Raw genomic sequence first — 18,731 nt, 5'->3', positions numbered from 1 at the left:
TCCTGGAGCACAGAGTTTGCAGCACGAGACCAGATTCCAAACTTGCTTCCAGAAACTGAGAGGTGGCAGTCCTGCAGTCTTTTCAAGCTGTCACCCAAAACACAGAGATTTGGTAATGTGATCTGGATGGTCTCAGTGGTGGGATTCAAATAATGTAACAACTGGTTCTCTGCCCTAATGATTTCTTCCAACAACCAAACTGCTCAGAAAGTTCTCCCAAAGTGGTGTGAACCAGCACCTGTGTTAGTTTTGAAGTCTCTGTGCTGTTTAGGAGAGGCTTTGCAGCACTTCATCAAGGAAAATAGAAGGTTTCTGCTTACTCTGAGGACTCCTCTTAGCTTGTTCCTTGGGTGATGACATCTCTGATCTTGGCAGCTTTGTACTCATCACCCTAGTAGGGATATTAGGGATGTATTGTTAAATGAGAATACAAGTCAGATGACTTATGATGCATTACAGCCCAGAATTACCACAGCCCATGGCTGCTTGGTTCAGTTACTTATAAATTATACAGGATTACCTTACGTTTCCTTCCTTTTCTTATCTTTTGTCACAGCCAACAGTAATATATAGAATATAGTGGGGGGGAAATATTGGTTTTAAGCACCATGCATTTATGAGAACAAAAAGAGCCTACATCTGCTGTAGAACAGTATGCCTGCCAGATTACTGTGGGAAATATAAAACGTTGATGCTTCAGGGCAAAGACCTTTATCAACAATGGAGTTATAGAGTACATGTGCTTACAAGAATATAGTTATTTGCAGCTATTTGCATTGCTAAGATGAATAATTTGGATGAACTCTCTGGCACTGACCACCTAACCATGTAAGTCTCAAGCATTTTGGCTCCAGAGATATATTGCGATTTCTATATTCATTATGAATTTCCATTTAGGAGGCTGGAAAGAGATCCTGACATTTGGAGGTCAAAATTTGCTCATAACAACTGCCATCAAAGATTGAAAACAAAATCTGTTTGATAGAACTGGCACTAATCTTGTATGCATTGGACTGGACCGATAACTCTGCTTCAAAATCTTCTTTCCTCAGCTTTGTGTCAAAAGATTTTCATTTAAAAACCAGTGAGAAATAGGGGGTCCATATCTACAAATTATCAAAATGGCTGCCTTTCTTCTCCGCAAAACTGCACAATGCCACACAACTGCATTATTATATAGGCAAACATACCAGTAGTGGTAAACCATGTGTAACTCTAAACTATGGTTTATTTTTAATCTTATGCATTTTTCATTGTTATTATCATAACAAATCAGTATGTTTTTAAAATATTGGACGCTATAGGTACTATTTCTCTTTCACATCTCTTAAAAATATTTAATGTAAAAAATCCTCTGCTTTAATTTTGTTTCTCAGGTAAGTTATAAATAAAATCATAGTAATACTATAAATATTATTATTTTGTTATATAATAAAAGATAATATTAATATCATCCATATTAATTGTATATAATGAAATAACCAGTGAATTAAACCTTATGTTTACACATTGTTTTCCACGCTCCTCCTCATTTCAAACTGTGGGTTGCAAATCTTGTTTGGGAAGACAAACCACAGTCGATAGATTCAGATAAAGCTGATGGAAGCAAAGAAGGAAAAGGGAAATAATGCAATTTATTTTAATCAAAGATCAACACTGCACAAACCAGTCAAGATAAAAAAATGGCATTTAAATACCAACAATGTAAGAAAAAATCCTTCTGAAGAAACACATATGGAGATATTATTCAAACGAACCCAAGGTTACTTACTTGTAGATATTGTCAGCTGCAGTACAAAACTTTGCAATATTGTGTGAAACAAAAGCTTTATTGTCTGATTTAAAAAAAAAATAGCAGACATTTTGACACTTTAACCTGGAACATGTAAGTACTAAATGGGGGGATTCCTGTGTGAGTGAAATGTCAAAATAATCAAGATGGCAGATTGGATTCTGCAACGGAAGTGTTACCCTTTTTAAAAAAAAAATCAAGTGTGTCATGCACATAGAAAATAACTGGGATTCTGGTCATCTTGATTTGACCCACAGCTTTCTGTGGGTCAAAAATATAAATAAAATATATTCATAAAAAATATAAATATAAGACCAGATGTCTCTGACCTTATATCATTATATAAGGAACAAGGTAATAATACATGAAAGATGGATTCAACAGCACTGGAGCCAAAAGCACAGTTCCAAAACCCAGAGGGATTGTATTGAATTTCCTTTATAAAAGTGCTGAGGTTAAAATTTGGAACTTCACACTGAAAGAGAATCTTTCTTGGGATGGCAAAGTAAGTAATGATATATAACTAGTCAGTTGTTATCTGTGGTGTTCTATTTGTTCTTTGATATGCTCTGAGATCAAACCAATTTCATTTTGTAGAAGAGGAATCAACTCTTGTCTTAAACTATTCATTGTCACAAAACCTATGTACAAAATTCCAATAAAGAAAAGGTTTTGGGTCCACATAATATCTCTGATTTCCTTCCATAGAAAGGTTATTGGAATTTTAAATGCAGCAAGTAGGAGGATGACAAATCATATTTGGGTTTGATTATTCTCTTTGTCAATGGACCCAGTGGCTCAGTGACTAAGACACTGAGCTTGTCGATCAGAAGGTCTGCAGTTCGGTGGTTTGAATCCCTAGCACCACTTAATGGAGTGAGCTCCCGTTACTTGTCCCAGCTTCTGCCAACCTAGCAGTTTGAAAGCACATAAAAATGCAAGTAGAAAAATAGGACCTACTTTTGGTGGGAAGGTAACAGTCTTCTGTATGTCTTCGGCATTTAGTCATGCCAGCCACAAGACCATAGAGACATCTTTAGATAGTGCTGGCTCTTCGTTTTTTAAACGGAGATGAGCACTGCCCCCTAGAGTCAGGAACAACTAGCACATATGTGCGAGGGAAACCTTTATCTTTACTTTTATTCTGTCTGTTGTGTCTCTTGTAGGTATACATACAAACATATATACAGTATAAATTGGTACTTAGTTGTAAACTGCCATCAATTGTATGGGAATTAGATGGCAAATTAAATTAAATTACATTACATTAATAACACCATTTCCATGCTTATGAATAAGATTTTAGGCTAATTTAGGCCATTGGCAATAATGGCTGGGAATTATGGAAAGTGTAATCAAACATGTTGCAAGGAATATGTTGATGAAAACTGTGCCAACAAATAAGTTCCACTGACCACAGATGATTCATTCCAAATAAGCAATCATGCAAACTTGGTTTTTTCTTACTTTGAAAATATTACCACTGGCATAATTCCATGGCATTTTCATTTGAATGGTTCCTCTTTCCTCTAAGTCATTTTTACAGATATAGATGTACTCCATGGATCTGATCCTTAGATTTAATTAGTACAGTTTTTCTTCATTGAATGAAGAAATTGTTTCACCCTTCAAATATCAAAAGTAACAGGTATTGAGGCTCTGATTGACCTTTTCTCAAGATATAAATTACATTTGGAATTAATCTGAATTTCAAAGGAGAGGAATTTTCTACCTCTGGATATAATCTTTAGAATGCATAGACTATGTTTTGTATATGCAACTGTTCATATGTATGCAACAGTTTAGGGCATAGTGCATTTCACATTAAATGAATCAGAAAGCTAATGTGAAATTTATATGTCAGCTTGGCATTAATACTGTAGCTGTCAGGTCATCTGTTATATATCATCTTTCATTTTTTAAAACAACTATAATTTGTAATCCTTCACCTAACAGATCAACATGCTAATAAGGATATCATTATGAGTGGGTTATTCTAATTTAATATTCCTTTATTCTTTTTTGCATAGCATCTATTAAATTATACTGGATTAAACTGAGCTAGATCAAGTAAATTGAAAAATGCTGCATTATTATGTCAATGCTACAATACCATATCAAGATTACTTACATGCCTTAATTGCTCTAAGGTAAATAAAAATGAGATTTTTTTTAAAAAAAATCAAGGTCAGTCAAGATTTTGTTTAGTGCATAAAGTATGCATAAATAAAATATTGTTTTCACATTGTCTTAACCCATATGCAAATATATTGTAGCTATAGGGAATCTTGACTTAGAACAGATTGTTTAGCAACTGTTCGAAGTTATAATGGCTCTCAAAAAAAGGGACCATTTTCCCATTTATGACTGTTGCAGCATCCTCATAGTCATGATCAAATATCCTTGGCATGCTGACTCATATTTATGATGGTTGCAGTGTCCTGGGGTCATGTAAACATCTTTTGTGACCTTCTCACAAGCAAAGATGGACTCAATTTTGGCCATACATTCAGGATTACCTGTATTCAGTCTGTTGCAATCTTAGCTCCTGCAGTTCCTTTCACTTCTATGGGAAATTCTACTGTGGATGGACATTATGTTTCATTTTAGCAGTTACAATATTAATGATCATTTGGTGGCATCACCCAAAAGATTTTAGGTCCTAAACCTGTACTGAACTCCTTGGATTAGCAGATCGTTTGAGATAGGATTCATTTACATTTTTAAAGCAATGTGTAGAAAATGAAGTCCATTAAAAGGATTTTTGGATTTTAAGCTTTAGAAAACAGAGAACATTTTACAATATCTATGGATTGCCAATTTTATTGCTTCTCTTTTCATTTATTTCTCATCATTATCCAGAGGCAATATATGAACATTTTGACATGCAACCAGATGTGTAATATTTTCATAGTGCCAGTTAGAGTACTGGAATAGTGCCAGAAAAATGCCACCAAGTAACTCCTTTCAGTGAAAAATTTATTTCCTGTTAAATGAATTATGAAGTGGGAGTAAAAGAAGAAATCCCTTCCCCATGGCACTCCTTGAGGAGGAAAAATACATAACACTAAATGATATATCATCAAACATTTGCGCAAATGCCAAATACAACCATTATATCACAGACACAGCAATATAATACATTATCACTCAGTTGTCTTTGGAAAATAGGAACACATGGTTCATTTTACTCTAGAAGTCCCCTTGGCACAATAAATTGTTCATACTAGATGAGCTGGGAATGCATGTCAGGCAGAAATAATTATGGGGCAGGAAAGAGCCTAATGAAAAATGCTGAGGGACATATTATAGAAAAAATCAGAAATCTAAACAGGTTGGCATTAAGACACTTGTTCATAATATTTAGTCCATCCACATGACATAAGTATATATATATCATTTTTTGGTGCTTAACTTAACAGTTGTGGATGGTAAAAAATATGAAAACATGAGACCATAGGGCAAAATTTATGGAACAAAAAAGGAATAACTGAACTTTACGGAAGAAGTTTCAGAGAGTGGCATGGTGGCCTAGAGGTGGAGCTCTCTCCTCACAATCGGAAGGTAGCAGTAGTTATTTTTCTCTGGGCGCAAAAAAACCACCATCTGCTGTGAACCCCACGTATACATCAGGAAGGGCATCCAGCCAGTAAATGCTCACAAATGAGGGCAAATATGTGTCCCAGGATAATGCTGCAGGATCCAGTTTGGGTCAGTCACCAATACCAGAGGTTTTGTCTTCCAAGCTTTCGGACTCTTGCTGCAGCCCATCTTCAGGGAACTTTTCTTTAGCAAATGGGTGTCAAACGTGCGGCATCATGTTGCCATCATGTGGCGTATTGCAACATTTTTCCTTTCGCGGAACTGGGGTGGGCATGGAAGTTAAAAAGCAGGAAGGACAGCTTTTTTTAAGCAGGGGTGAATGCGATATATTAGAAGTAGTACTTGATTTATAACCATAATTGGGACTGGTATTTCCATATAGGACAGGGCAGTCATAAAGTGAGTCACCATGTGACCCATTTTGATTTTACTACCATTTTTATTGTGATTATTATGTAAATCACAGGAGAAATGATAGTAAAATGTTAAGCAACTCAGTTGGTAAGGAAATCAAATTTCTCCAATGGATGTTTTCTGCCATTTCTTTTGCTATAAATTAGCAAAAAGGCTGGCTTAGGAGGGCATGGATTAGGAGAGCATTCAAAAGTTGAAATGTTGAGAGATTGAAGTTGAAAAGTGGAGAGGTTTTCAAAAGTTTTGCTGTAAACCAGCAAAAAAAAGGTTGCAAATCATGATCATGTGACAATACAGTACTGCAACCAGTCATCATTTTGAGCCAGTTGCCAAGCGTCCAAATTGCTATCACATATAAATTATTAAATGAAGTGTTGTAAGTTGTGGACTTTGTATAATTGAGAAATGTGTGAATAAAATGTTCTTATATTGTCCTATGAAGGCTTCTGCAGATTTTGTTGTGTTGTAGATGTGGTTGGTTGATTATGTTAATAGTATCAGCACAAACTATAAGTTGTTCCAAGTGTAAGTGGTGTTCAAGTGATGTGTCAGATGCTAAATGTGTCAACTCCCAGTGTTGTCCTAGTAATAAAAGGGAGGATTGTATTCCATGCATACTGTCAGATGAAGTCAGATCTCAGATTACTGCAGCAGGCTTGGTAGGGGTGCATCTTATAGGGGAATGTGATGTATAACACAGACTGAGGGGAGGGAAGGAACAGGGGTAAAGTTCAGCTATAAATCAAACAAAGCTTAGATTATGATTATGGTTGGTCACACAATCACCAGGTATTTAGCTTGAATTTAGCATTTTTATCCACTTACCAAATTTTTGTAAGAACCTTGTATAAGCAAATATTGTTGTTTAATAATATCAAAGGTATTGTTGCAGGATGCAAATTGTTACCAGAAAAGTTGCCTTTTGCAAGTGACTCGTGCTAATTTTGTCAATGCTGATGGCATCTAAGGACTACTAATATTTTGGGATTGTACCTAAAAGCATTCATTACTACTGGTATTGTCTTTGCTTTCTTTTGCCACAAACATTCTACTTATATTTGCAAGTCTTCACATGTTGTGATTTTCTCCAGTTCTTTCTCTGTTTTCAGTTACTGCCATGTCCACTATCTAGACTTTCTTATTAATAACTAAGTCTTGGGTATTATGGATAACATGCTTCTTTGTTTGACTATGTAATACTTGCCTTGTCATATATCTTTTCTATTCTTCATTTGGTCTTTTTTGTAGGTCTTTGTTTGGTTTTTCCAGTATTCAGTTTGCCTTTAGGGTATACTAGCTTCAATCTTCTTCATTGTCCTTCAACTATTCTTCCAATGCACTTTTTCTTCATCAATCAACTGATATATTTGCAACATTCCATGCCCATCTGTTTTCTTTGCTAAGTAATGTCTGTCAAACGTTACTGCTGAAGGGCATAATTCATTGTCATTATTTTTCTAGTCTTCCTGTACAGAGCTTTTATTATTATTTCAGAATGGTAAATATGCTAACATGTGATATCTCTGTTCATCATTTGCTATTCTGCTAGGAGGAAACAATTTCTCTAAGTATCTCTGGTATTCTGAACAATGTCTCCTTTAATTCCAGATACTGTATGATTTCATGTACCTCGTTTGCTTTCTCAGAATTAAAACAGAATAAAACATCCGTTTTAAATTGAAACTTCTGTTTTAAGTTAACTATTGAAAGATTATTAAGATGTATCTGCACATCCTTAATGCTAGACATAAGAAGAACCATCAGTCCTAATGCTTGATTAATGGTTGTCTGTTTTTATTGGATCATACTTTATGTAATGTGCTCTTAATGTAGGGTATTAATATACATGCAATATAAACTGTATAGAACAATTACATTAGCTCCTCATATGGGGAGCTTAATCTATTTTGTTCTAACATTCTCCTTCTGCCTTTTATCTTCATGTATCATTATTATCAGCATGATGGTTCAAGTTACTGTTATAGGGGTTAAACAAATTCAAACAAATGAAAAATAATATAGAGCTGCCTGCAGAAGCTTAGCTTTAAAGGACCAATTTCTAGCTTAACTTAAATTAAACAGAAATAATGGCAAATCCTTTGGAAAAATAGTATATACCCAGAATACAAATATTGCAAACTCCAATCATAAAATAAGCTAAATGTCTTATTCATGTAATATTTAGCTAACAGAACAAAATTTAGGAACATTTGATCCAATTGCCTTTTAGTCAGCTTTGTATGAAGATTAAAAAAATGCCCAAAGTATCAAAATCGATTTGAACTTTTACCAGAATGTGATAACTCATAATTTATAATGATCCATAAACATAAAATTCACAAACACAAAAATAAAGTATATATTTAGGTTTTTTTAAAAAAAAAATAGGTTCGGGAATAAAAGATATATACCACAAATTCTATCTATAATTTTAAAACATACAGTACTTCTGAAAATATCCTCTGCCCGGAATGTCAGATTTCCAAAGTTGATCAAGACTGGTATTCTGTGATAGATTTCTCTCTGTAAAATCCCAAATTTTATACCCAATATAAAATTGGTCTCTTGTAATAATAATCACTGTTCTTAATTTTTAAGTCTCAGTTTATTTCATAATGATAGGTGCTTGATTGAGGTTGTGAATAAATAAACATATGCTAGTTGCACATTGTACATTGTGCAATATGTACATTGTTCTTAAGAATTGCAATAATTTACTAATTAAAACAATATTTGTAGTTTAAGATTGAACTGTAGGGTTTGGTCCTCTCTGTCATCTTTTCACCAACAATTAACGTAAATATCAGAAGATATAACACCAATATTAGCACTAGACCAACTGTCAAATAAAAAATACCCCAATCATGGAACTACCAATGCTGATAACAGGATAACAGTAAACAGAAGCCCAATCAAGGAACCATCAAGAACACTCCACCAACAATGAAAAGAAAAGCCACTAGTATGTAAGAATATAAGCAAATCTCACTCCCTTCTAGCAATGTTGTTATTACCAAGTTAGTTAATGAAACGTCTGAAAGAAAACCACCAAGCTCAGAGAGCATCAAAGACCCCACAATTTGCAAATTGCATTTGCATTCCATCAACAAGATCTTTTAAGCACACTTCTCCCCTCAAAAAAAAATCATTATATAGTATTTTCATGCACAATTCTTTCTTATATAATATTAAAGAAAAAATAATAATCCAGATACTTGTGACCATAAAATATGGTCAAAACATAAATACCTAAAATCTGTTAGACATTAAGTAAGAATAGGATGCTATTTCATAATTACAATTCCATAGTTTTAAAACTTCTTTTAATATGTTCTTTAAAATACATAAAATGCAGGCATTTAAAGGTGGATCAATTCTATTTCCATGACAAATTTAATTACTGTATAGTCTATACCCAGGATGGTGAACCTATGGCATGCATGCACAGGTGACATGCAGAACCATTTGTCAGGGCACATGAGGCGTTGCCCTGTCAGCTGGCCAGCAGGTATGCATGCACTGGCTAGCTGTGTTCAGCCTTTTTTAAAGCATTTTTCACCCTCCCCAGGCTCCAGAGGCTTTATAGGAGCCTGGGGAGGGTGAAAAGAGCCCTCCACCCTCCCCCGGAGACCCTCTGGAGGGTTCAGGAGCTTCCCTGAAGCCTCCAGAGTGCAAAAAAAAAATGGCCCTATGGGCAAACCAGAAGTTTGCGAACGGACTTCCGGTTTGCTCGTAGGGTCAGTTTAATCCCTCTGGAGGCTTCAGAGACCTTCAGGAGGCTTCCCTGAAGCCTCCGGAGGACTAAAAAGGACCCTACGAATGAGCAAACCGGAAGTGACTTTTGGTTTACTCATAGGATCGTTTTTTGCTCCTGAAGGACCCTGAAGCCTTCAGAGGGCCTCCGGAGGGGGCTGTTTTTGCCCTCCCTGGGCTCCTGTAAAGCCTCTGGAGCCTGGGGAGAATGAAAAAAGCGTGCAAAAAAATGGGGGAACTCCTGTCATGCATGCATGCGCACTGGAGTGGGTCACACATTGCATTAAGGTGCGGCACTCCTGCGCATGACCCCCCCTGTGATCCCCCCTTATGGTACGCGAGCCAAAAAAAGTTCGTCATTGCTGGTCTATATCATATTATACCTATAAATTTAAAGCAGAACATACTTGCAGAACCACTGTGAACAATAAGAACTCAATCTATGTCAAGAAATTTGCTTACCAAGAAAACTTTCAACCCCTTTCAAACACATGGCTTGGAAATCCTTACTAGCGAATGAAGTGTTTGTGGAAAAGGTTAAGAAGAAAAAAACATGCCTCATACTTCATACTTCATGGATAGCATTAATTATGACCCATTGAATCACAAATACTACACTGACAAAGAAAAGGAATTATGTAATAGAAACATATTGTAAGAGAAGAAAACATTTATTTTATGATGCTCTATAGCAGTGCCAATTCTATGGAAGTATATTATCTGCTAAACAAAGAATTGCCTTCATATCAGAAGGTGTGAGCATGCATGCATGTGACTCCATTAATAGCCTATTAATAAATCATCACTGATTCATCTTTTATGAAGCTGAGCTATTATTCTAAATACAGGTCCCACTAAAACAGAGAAGTAAGAGAGTTAGCATGGGCTATTTCAATCATTGATTAATGGATTTGTTATATCACCTTGACTTATGACTGTAATTGCAACCAGAATTTCATACAGTCTGACTGTCATCTGTTGAGAGACCAATGTGACCAGACTTAATTTTACAATCATTTTTATGGCAGGCCTTAAATGAAGCATGTAGTTGTAAGTACAAACCCATTCTCCCAAATGAATACTTTTGCTGAAAAGTGGCAAAAAGAGAAAAGAAAAGACAGAAATTAGCAAAAAAAGTACCAAATTGCAGTCTCACGACTATGGGATACTACATCCAGTTGTAAATGTGAGCCAGTTGTCATGGACTGAAACACAGTCAATTGACCATGGGGAGTGGTGGGGGTGAAGGTATCACATTTTTTGATGGCTGGAAATGCTTTTGGATTGTGCTTTCTGGATTCTTTTACAATAAATCTGAATTGTTGTTAAATGATCAGTTGTAAATCAAGGATTACCTGTAATGTAAGTGGAGATATTCAGTCCCATAGATTCCTTACCATTTTGACCTGAAATATAAGTTACCTAGGAGCTTGCTATAGCCACATATGCCAGAATTTATTTCCCATATCTTAACACTGCATGGCTCTTCTCAATTGGTATGTCAATCATCATAGGACGCTCATGCTTATATTATTCAGTGTTTCTCAATCTCAGCAAGTTTAGGAAGAGCGGACTTCCAACTTCCATTATTCCCTGGTCATCATTTTCAAATAATTCCGCACAGTATATAAGTGAGATTATTAGCATGCATCTCTTACATACAACAGCCCAAGTTGCCATCTCTGTAGGTGACATGCAATGACTTGTTTATGTAAAGCAGCTCAGTGCATGGAACAATTTACTTTTTATACTGGCAGCAAGATTTCTTTTAGATAGCTAATATTATTTATAAATTACATTGTATTTATCCATTTCTAGTTCCCCCCCCCCCTGAGATTAGGAACAATTACTCAAAAATAAAAAATAAATAGTGAATCTTGCAAGTCATTTATACTGTATGTATTAATGCAATAGAATTCTATGTGAATAGAACTTTGTTCATTTTCTGAAAATATTGTTTTCTTGCTCTTCAAACAAAGCAGGCTTTCTCTGCTTCATGGGATTATTTAAAAAAAAAAACACTTATTAGGATTTCCCTACCCCCTAACCCTCCCAAGACAGATACAATTTTTGTGGTTTCTTTTTCAGTTTTTTGTTTCTTTTTCTATAACCTCTCTTTAAAATGCAGAGAACAAGGCACAGCCTGTTCATTTATTATCAAGTTACTTTCTTGCTTATATTGCCTTTAATTTTCTGCTAGCTAGATGGATAAACCATAGTAGAACACCTAGATAAAAATAAACGATTGAAATCATAAACATCTTTAAAATAGTTGGACAAACCTATGTTGTTGTTATTGTTGTTGTTGTTGTTGTTAGTTGCGAAGTCATTCCAACCCATTGGGATCCTATGGACAACCTTGTCCATGGAGTTTTCATGGCAAAAATACTGGAGTGAGTTGCCATTTCCTTCTCCAGTGGATCACATCTTGTGGACAAATCTGTAGTATAATGGTAATCAATAATGGTATCCTCTCATCTTTGCTACCAGTTCAGAACCAGGAACGTGTGCATGTGGTGGTTCTGTGCATATGCAGAGCATCCTTGATGACATGCCACTACTGGTTCGCCTGCACCAGGGTAAACCAGCCGAATACTACCTCTGATGTGTGTGTCACAGCTTATAGTACCCAATGGCTCAAAACTTTGGGTGGAAGGAAGCCTTGTTCTCATTGTGAAGTTATGGACAATCTGATATTAGCAAAGCCCACTTTTTGAAATATTTCTGCACCAGATCATTTCAGGTTTTAAAGGTGTGCACCACCATTTTGAACTAATCTTGTCAATAAATAAGCAATCAGTGTACTTCTCTTTTATTTAATATAATAGGAATTCCAGCAGGCTATAAGTGTATTCAGTATGAATGACTATTTTTGCAGAAAAGTTGAAGGCTAAGGTCTGATTTATAGGCACACTTTCTCTATCCCTTCATTGTATTAGCAGTGTAATTCATTGTAGCTGACCACATGTTGTTTACCTTTTTTATCATTATTTGTACATCCTAGAAATTCTCAATTTTCCTATCTTAAACAACCATCCTTCCAGGGCACACACATATGTGCTCTATTTTTTTGTCCAATGCAACTTCCTTGGTCTGTGATGTGTTAAATTGTAGATCTATGTTCCTACATATGTACAGCTGTGGTGCAATTACCTAGAAAGAAGGGAAGAAGAGTCTTATTAAAAAGGAAGCTTGAGAAAATGATATTGTAATGAGAACTATGAAAATATGTTTGTGGGGGCATTGGAAACTTGATTATTTTTATCTGTCCTCATATCTTTGGCAAATTAAAACTTAGAATGCAGGAGAGTGGGAAATAGTATAGTTCTTCTGTCTAATCATTCCATGCAGAAACTTGCTATGGGTGCTTAGAGTGTAGTAAAGCAAAAGGTAATGATGAATGAAGTTAACTCAGTTGACATTTGGGAATAAAAAAAGTAAAAAAAAATGTATTTACTTAAGGCAAACTTTTTAAATATTTTTATTTTATTTTTATATAATTTTATTATAAGTTTTGGGAAATGAGTAAAAATGAAAATAAACTAAAATACAGTAAGAATAAAAAGGTGAAATAAAAAAGAAAGTTAAAGTGCAGAAGGAAAAGACAGAAGAAAAATAGAAAAGAAAAAAGTTATAAAGAAGTGCCTTCTGATCTTCTTTATAGCAGTTATAAGTATAATTGTAGAGTTACCAATTTCTCCAAAGTTACATCTGACTCTCTTCTTCCTATAATCTACCATATCTAATTGTCAATGTCATAGATCATATATGTTCATTTTTTCTTCTATTGCTCAAAAAGTCCATAAGTTGTTTCTAGATAGCAATAAATATAGATATTGTTTTTTCTCTAATCAAACAGGTCAATATGAAACACATTTATCTTGGCCTTCCTATGTTAATTTTCAGAACTGCTTTATTCTTTGTTTCATTATTATGTTCATTTCCCCTTTTAAATCTCTTATTCCACTAAAAAGCTCAAATTAAGTTTGTTGCTTAGTCATTCACTACCAGAAAATAAAGTTCATTTACCAAAGAAGCAGGAAAGCCACATCCCTATCCTCCAAATTCACAGTGATTGAATCAAAAATTGTAGAAAGATTATTGATTATTGAGTTATTGTATTTAAATGTTGATAGTCTATTTCAGAGGAGAGCCAAAGTTCACATGTCCTGGAGCCACATGTCCTGGAGCCATACTACTCAAGACAGTTGATTGGCAATCTTGTACATTGGTATTTTACTAAAGCAGTGTGATATTAGGATAAAAATCACAAGACTGCAGCTCCCACACACATATCAGCTTGCTTACCTGTAATTTAGATTAGCTAAACCACAACATCATCATTTTCTACTTCCTAGTTATTTTCCTTTTCCTCCTTTGATCAGTTCATCCTTCTTTGACCTGCTCCATTCTTGTAACAACCTATATCTCTAAGCCCTGTTTTCCTCCCAGCTGAACCGGCTTTTCTCTTCCGATTTTTGGCTGACACTTCAACTGAGCAGTTACAGTTATTATATGCCAAGAAAATATAATTGTCCAGTTCAACCAGTGGTAAGTGAAGAAGGAAGGATGTACAGTCAAAATATATGGGAGATCTGGAAGAGTATAAGTGAAAATAAACAATGTGATGTGGCATGTGTAAAAGGAAGTAGGCTTCTTACCAGGAAACCCTCATCAAGGAGCTAGTAATCAACGAACAATGGTGAAGGCATAAATAAATGACTGAATTGATGCAGTGTGTTTAAAATTTTATATTTTAAACTATTGGTGTTTCTTTTTTTAAAACATTTTTTATTGTTTTAATTAAACAAAAACACAAAAAAGAATCCTCTTTCATTACATCTTGTAGAAAATGTATAGATTGTTTACAAATACATTTCGTGTGTATCCCACAATCCTTACATATACTTCATTCAAATTGAATTGTACATTTTAAATCAAAAAAGAAAATTTATGTATCACTGTACCACAATTCTCATTTAGTTACAATTATTTAAACATGTTTTTATCTAATATCATTTGTATTTAAAGACACAACCACCTACTGGCATTCATTTGCAGTTTCAATAAACCTCCAATAACATTACCCCTTTATGACATATTCTGAAACAAATTCAGTTCAGTAAAATATCTAAGCATCCCCCCCATAACACACCTGTATGTATCATTAAATATTATCCATTAACATTTCTCTGTTATTATTGTAGTTAACTAAAGATTATTTACTGTTTATCTCACCTCTCCTCTCCACAGGCCCATACGAGATTATACCTTTATAACCATCTTTAAACAAAGGTTTATTAATAGGATTTATGGGTCTTTTCCCTTAGTCCCAAATTAGTTAATTACGTGTTAAGAAAATAAACATTAAAAATCTAGAACAATCTAAGAGATGTTAACATTTCTACTTAATAATCACCAAAAGTATACATTAGCATTTCCTTGTTTATATCACATCTCCTCTCCTCTGACTCAAATTATTTATATCTTCATAACGAGATCTAAACAAATATTTGTAAGATTTGTACATCTTTTCGCCAAATCCCAAATTGCAATTTATGGTCCAGTTATTTATCCTAATTAAGGTTATCATTTCACTATTAGTATCATAGTAAATTATATGTTAATGAATAAAGATTCAATGATAATCTAGAACAGTCTACAAAGTACTAAAATCTCTACTTATTAATCATAAATAATTACCTAACTTTTTTCATCAATTAGCATTATTAACCAGTGTCTTTCCAGTAACAAAATGGTATTTCCTCTCTTGTCAGCTGTTGTGTCAATTTTCTTTTCAGGACCTTTCCAGAGTTTAAGGCTTCTTTCCACACTTTGTAGTTTAAAAGAGCTCTCATGTAGTTTTGTTGCCCTTGAATTGTTATTAATGTAAGCTTAACTTTGGTTGTCAAACTTATTTCTGGATAGATTTGTCTTATTAACTCCATCTTTTTTCACTCTTTCTTTTTCTCCTGTATCCTGGAATTTGGAATGAAGCACCAAATTATCAAAGTCACTTTTCCAGCTTACCTTCTTTTTGCCTTTGCTCACATTTACTCCATTAGTAAGTTCATCTGACGTCTTATCTTTGTTTTTGTGTCCTTGAGTCTTTTTTTATAAGCCTTTATCAGGTTTTAAAAATAAGTTCCAGACCCTTCTGTTGCAAAGTCAATGTAGTCAAATAGGAATGAACACAGGATACATTGTTTCAACGAGGAAAAAACATCAAACTTAGGCTTCCAAGTGGCAGATTCAACTATTTTTAATACTTTTTCCTTAAGTATCTTTAAAATAATTTTATAACAAGTAGAAGGAGAAGTTTAAAAAATAGTTTAAGCCAAAAAAAATTAAAGTAGTAAAAAGAAATAGAGGAAAAAAGGTCAGTCCATTCACCTCAAGCGGAAAAATAGGAAACATTGCAATCACTTCAATCCACAAAGCATTGTTACAAGCAAGAGCAAAAAACTTTCTAAGGCAGTCCAATAGAGATTAAATTTGCTTCTTTGTTCTTGCTTAAAGAGCTAATTTAGCTTTAAAAAAGTTTCTTAGTGCAATCTTCTAAAAGTAAAAAAAAAGAACCCCACCAGATGGAACACTTTCACTTCTTCTTTCTTTCCAGAGTCGTGTCTGACTATGTCAGCCTGGGGGCTGCCTGTTTGCTGCTGGTTAGAAGCGCTTCCCTTGGGTCGATCAGAGACTTTGTGGTGTCCCTGCGACCAGCAAGGTCTTGTTTTCCCAGTCATCATCTCTTCGGGATGGTTTAGGTCCTGCCGGACCATCCAGGGCAAAAGTGCCATCGGCGGACTTGGACTGACGAGTCCGCATGATGTCATGTTGCAATGTTGGCTCCTCCACTAAACTATTGGTGTTTCAATGGTTAGACTAAGATCTAGAAGGCAGAAGTTGCTCCTGGTGTCTCCAGGAATATTAAACTAGATTTACATTAATACATTATCAGCATGGAGACAGCTTTGTGATATACAGAAAAAAAATCTGTCTGAAAACAAAAGCTCCTAAAGCAAGTTCTCAAAAACACATGAATTTCATTGTTTTAAGTAGAATGAACTAATTCACAGAATTACACACTTATAGCAGATAAATTTAAGATCTTTTGGCTTCCCTACAACTATATTATCCATGTCAATGTACATACTACCATCAGGTATGTAACACTGAATATGAGATGTTTATACTCACAAGAATGTATTAAAGAATGAATTTTGCAAATGCTGATGAAATGCAGACAAAAAGAATAAAAAGTAAAAATACATTTGGGGCAAACTGCTTGAAAACCAATTTATTTAAGGGAAAAATTGGATTTGGTGTAATAATTTTTTCTATTGGAATTGTTCATCGGAGTTGTAATTAAGTTGTAACTCAATTAATCCTAGATGGAAAAAATACCTGCTACTTTGTTCTTTTTCTGACAGGATTATAGGAAGAAAAAAGTAATTCTCTCACTTCCAAGAAGGTACCCTCAAGGTACAAATGAGGTTTTCTGTTTGTTCTCCTATCTCAGGGGTGTCAAACTCACATTGTCTTGGTGGCATCACATGAGGTATTGGGACTTTTTTCCCCTTTGCTAAACTGGGTATGGGAGTGGGCAGCATGTGACGCATCTGGCCAGTGGGCTAGGAGTTTGACAGCCCTGACCTATGCTAACCACCAAAGAAAGCATTATTTCTCAAGCTACCAGTATAAGTTGGTTGATGGTATATGAGCCCAACTGAGGCAGATACCTACTGAATTTAACTTTGGCTTAATCTCCATGCAAAAACCAGTCTTATTCAGATTCTTAAATTGTTAAATAAATCATATTTATTAATTAAATTTTATAGCTTTTCAACTCAATCCAAACAATAAACAATATCACAATAATAAAAAGCATAAAAACAGAAAAACAATTACAAATTTGCATACTTAAAATTAAAAGCAAAATAGAAATAATGAAATGCTTATCAGAACTCCCACTAACCTTACTAGCTTTCCTTAGAATGCCCAAAGATTCATTTTAAAATTTCCACAAGATAAAAATAGACAGCAATCTTTATACATAATAAAGATTGGTGGATCCAAGACTAGATTGGACCTTGCAACATGCCTTTAGAGATATGAAATAGTATTAATTTTATTGTCAAACATGCTTGTTTCTTCATTAAAAAATATTAATTACACTTTCCCCATGTTTCTATCCTATCTTCTGCCACTCTTAATTTTTCATCCAAATAATACTGCTCTTGTCTTTTCCATATCCCACCTAACCTAAGTTATTATTAAAACCTCAGTTAGAGATTCCAATAAGTTCCCAATTGCTTTTATCTGAATGCATTGTAACTTTACTATTTTTACCCAACAGCTCACATTTTCTTCTACAACTATCTTGCAAGAGTTAGGGGATGTCTGTCTTTGCAACAATTCAAACAGATTGGATGAAGAGTCTAACAAGTTGAAACAAGTTGAAAATGAAAACAAGTATCAAACATGAAAATGAATGCATCAAATTCAATTTGTTTTTACAGTTCACATTCAATTTGTTTTTACAATTGCTTTAATGTAAAAAAAATGGGGATTGGATTTTATTATTCAAGAGGGGCTTTTCATTGCTTTCATTCATTTTGAAAGCAAATACACATTCCAATTTATCAGTGGATTAACCCCCCACCAACCTCCCAGATACATATGGGCACAAGCTTCCATTTGACAATCATGAGATTCTAATAACTACTACGAAAAGGAATGAAATGGACAATTGTTACTTTCAAACTTTTGTCTTTAAGATAGACATGCTATCACGAAATATCCAAAGCATAAGCCAATTAAGAAATTCCAATAAAATTTTCAGTGTATCGCAAATAAGAATATATGGAACCTCCTTGGGAATTCCTCTCTGGGAAATTTCCAAAACCTACTTAGATTTGCCTTGGTCCCTGTTGAATGTTCTTTGACATTTGACTCTAGAAGAAATCTCAGTTGTCTTCGCCAATTTAGTTCAGGCAGAATTTGGCAGCTGCTCTATAAAAGTCAGAATGGTAAAACTAACAGGTTAATTTGATGGTAGATCTCTAGGTTAGTTAGTTAGTTAGCTGAATCCCACCTTAGTTAGGCTTAAATATCACATTGACAGACTCAGAGCATTCTGACAGGTCCTACTGGGGAAAATGTAGATGTC

General features: G+C 34.6%; 1 long non-coding RNA gene across 1 annotated transcript in view; it reads left to right on the top strand.

Moving 5' to 3' along the window:
* The window catches only part of LOC148049737 (uncharacterized), a 32,941-nt gene extending 14,948 nt beyond the window's left edge, over window positions 1-17,993 (top strand). Inside the window, exon 3 of the long non-coding RNA XR_015698239.1 lies at window positions 17,919-17,993. This is a non-coding gene — a long non-coding RNA (uncharacterized LOC148049737). The remainder of the gene's footprint in view (window positions 1-17,918) is intronic.
* The last annotated feature ends 738 nt before the right edge of the window (window positions 17,994-18,731 follow it).

This window comes from Thamnophis sirtalis, unplaced genomic scaffold (genome assembly GCF_051295495.1).
Source record: "Thamnophis sirtalis isolate CommonGarterSnake01/CBP01778 unplaced genomic scaffold, rThaSir2_p1.2 scaffold_1, whole genome shotgun sequence".
In the NCBI taxonomy this organism is placed as follows: Eukaryota; Metazoa; Chordata; class Lepidosauria; order Squamata; family Natricidae; genus Thamnophis; species Thamnophis sirtalis.
The sequence above is the reverse complement of the archived record's forward strand: the minus strand, read 5'-3'. Positions and strand labels throughout refer to the sequence as shown.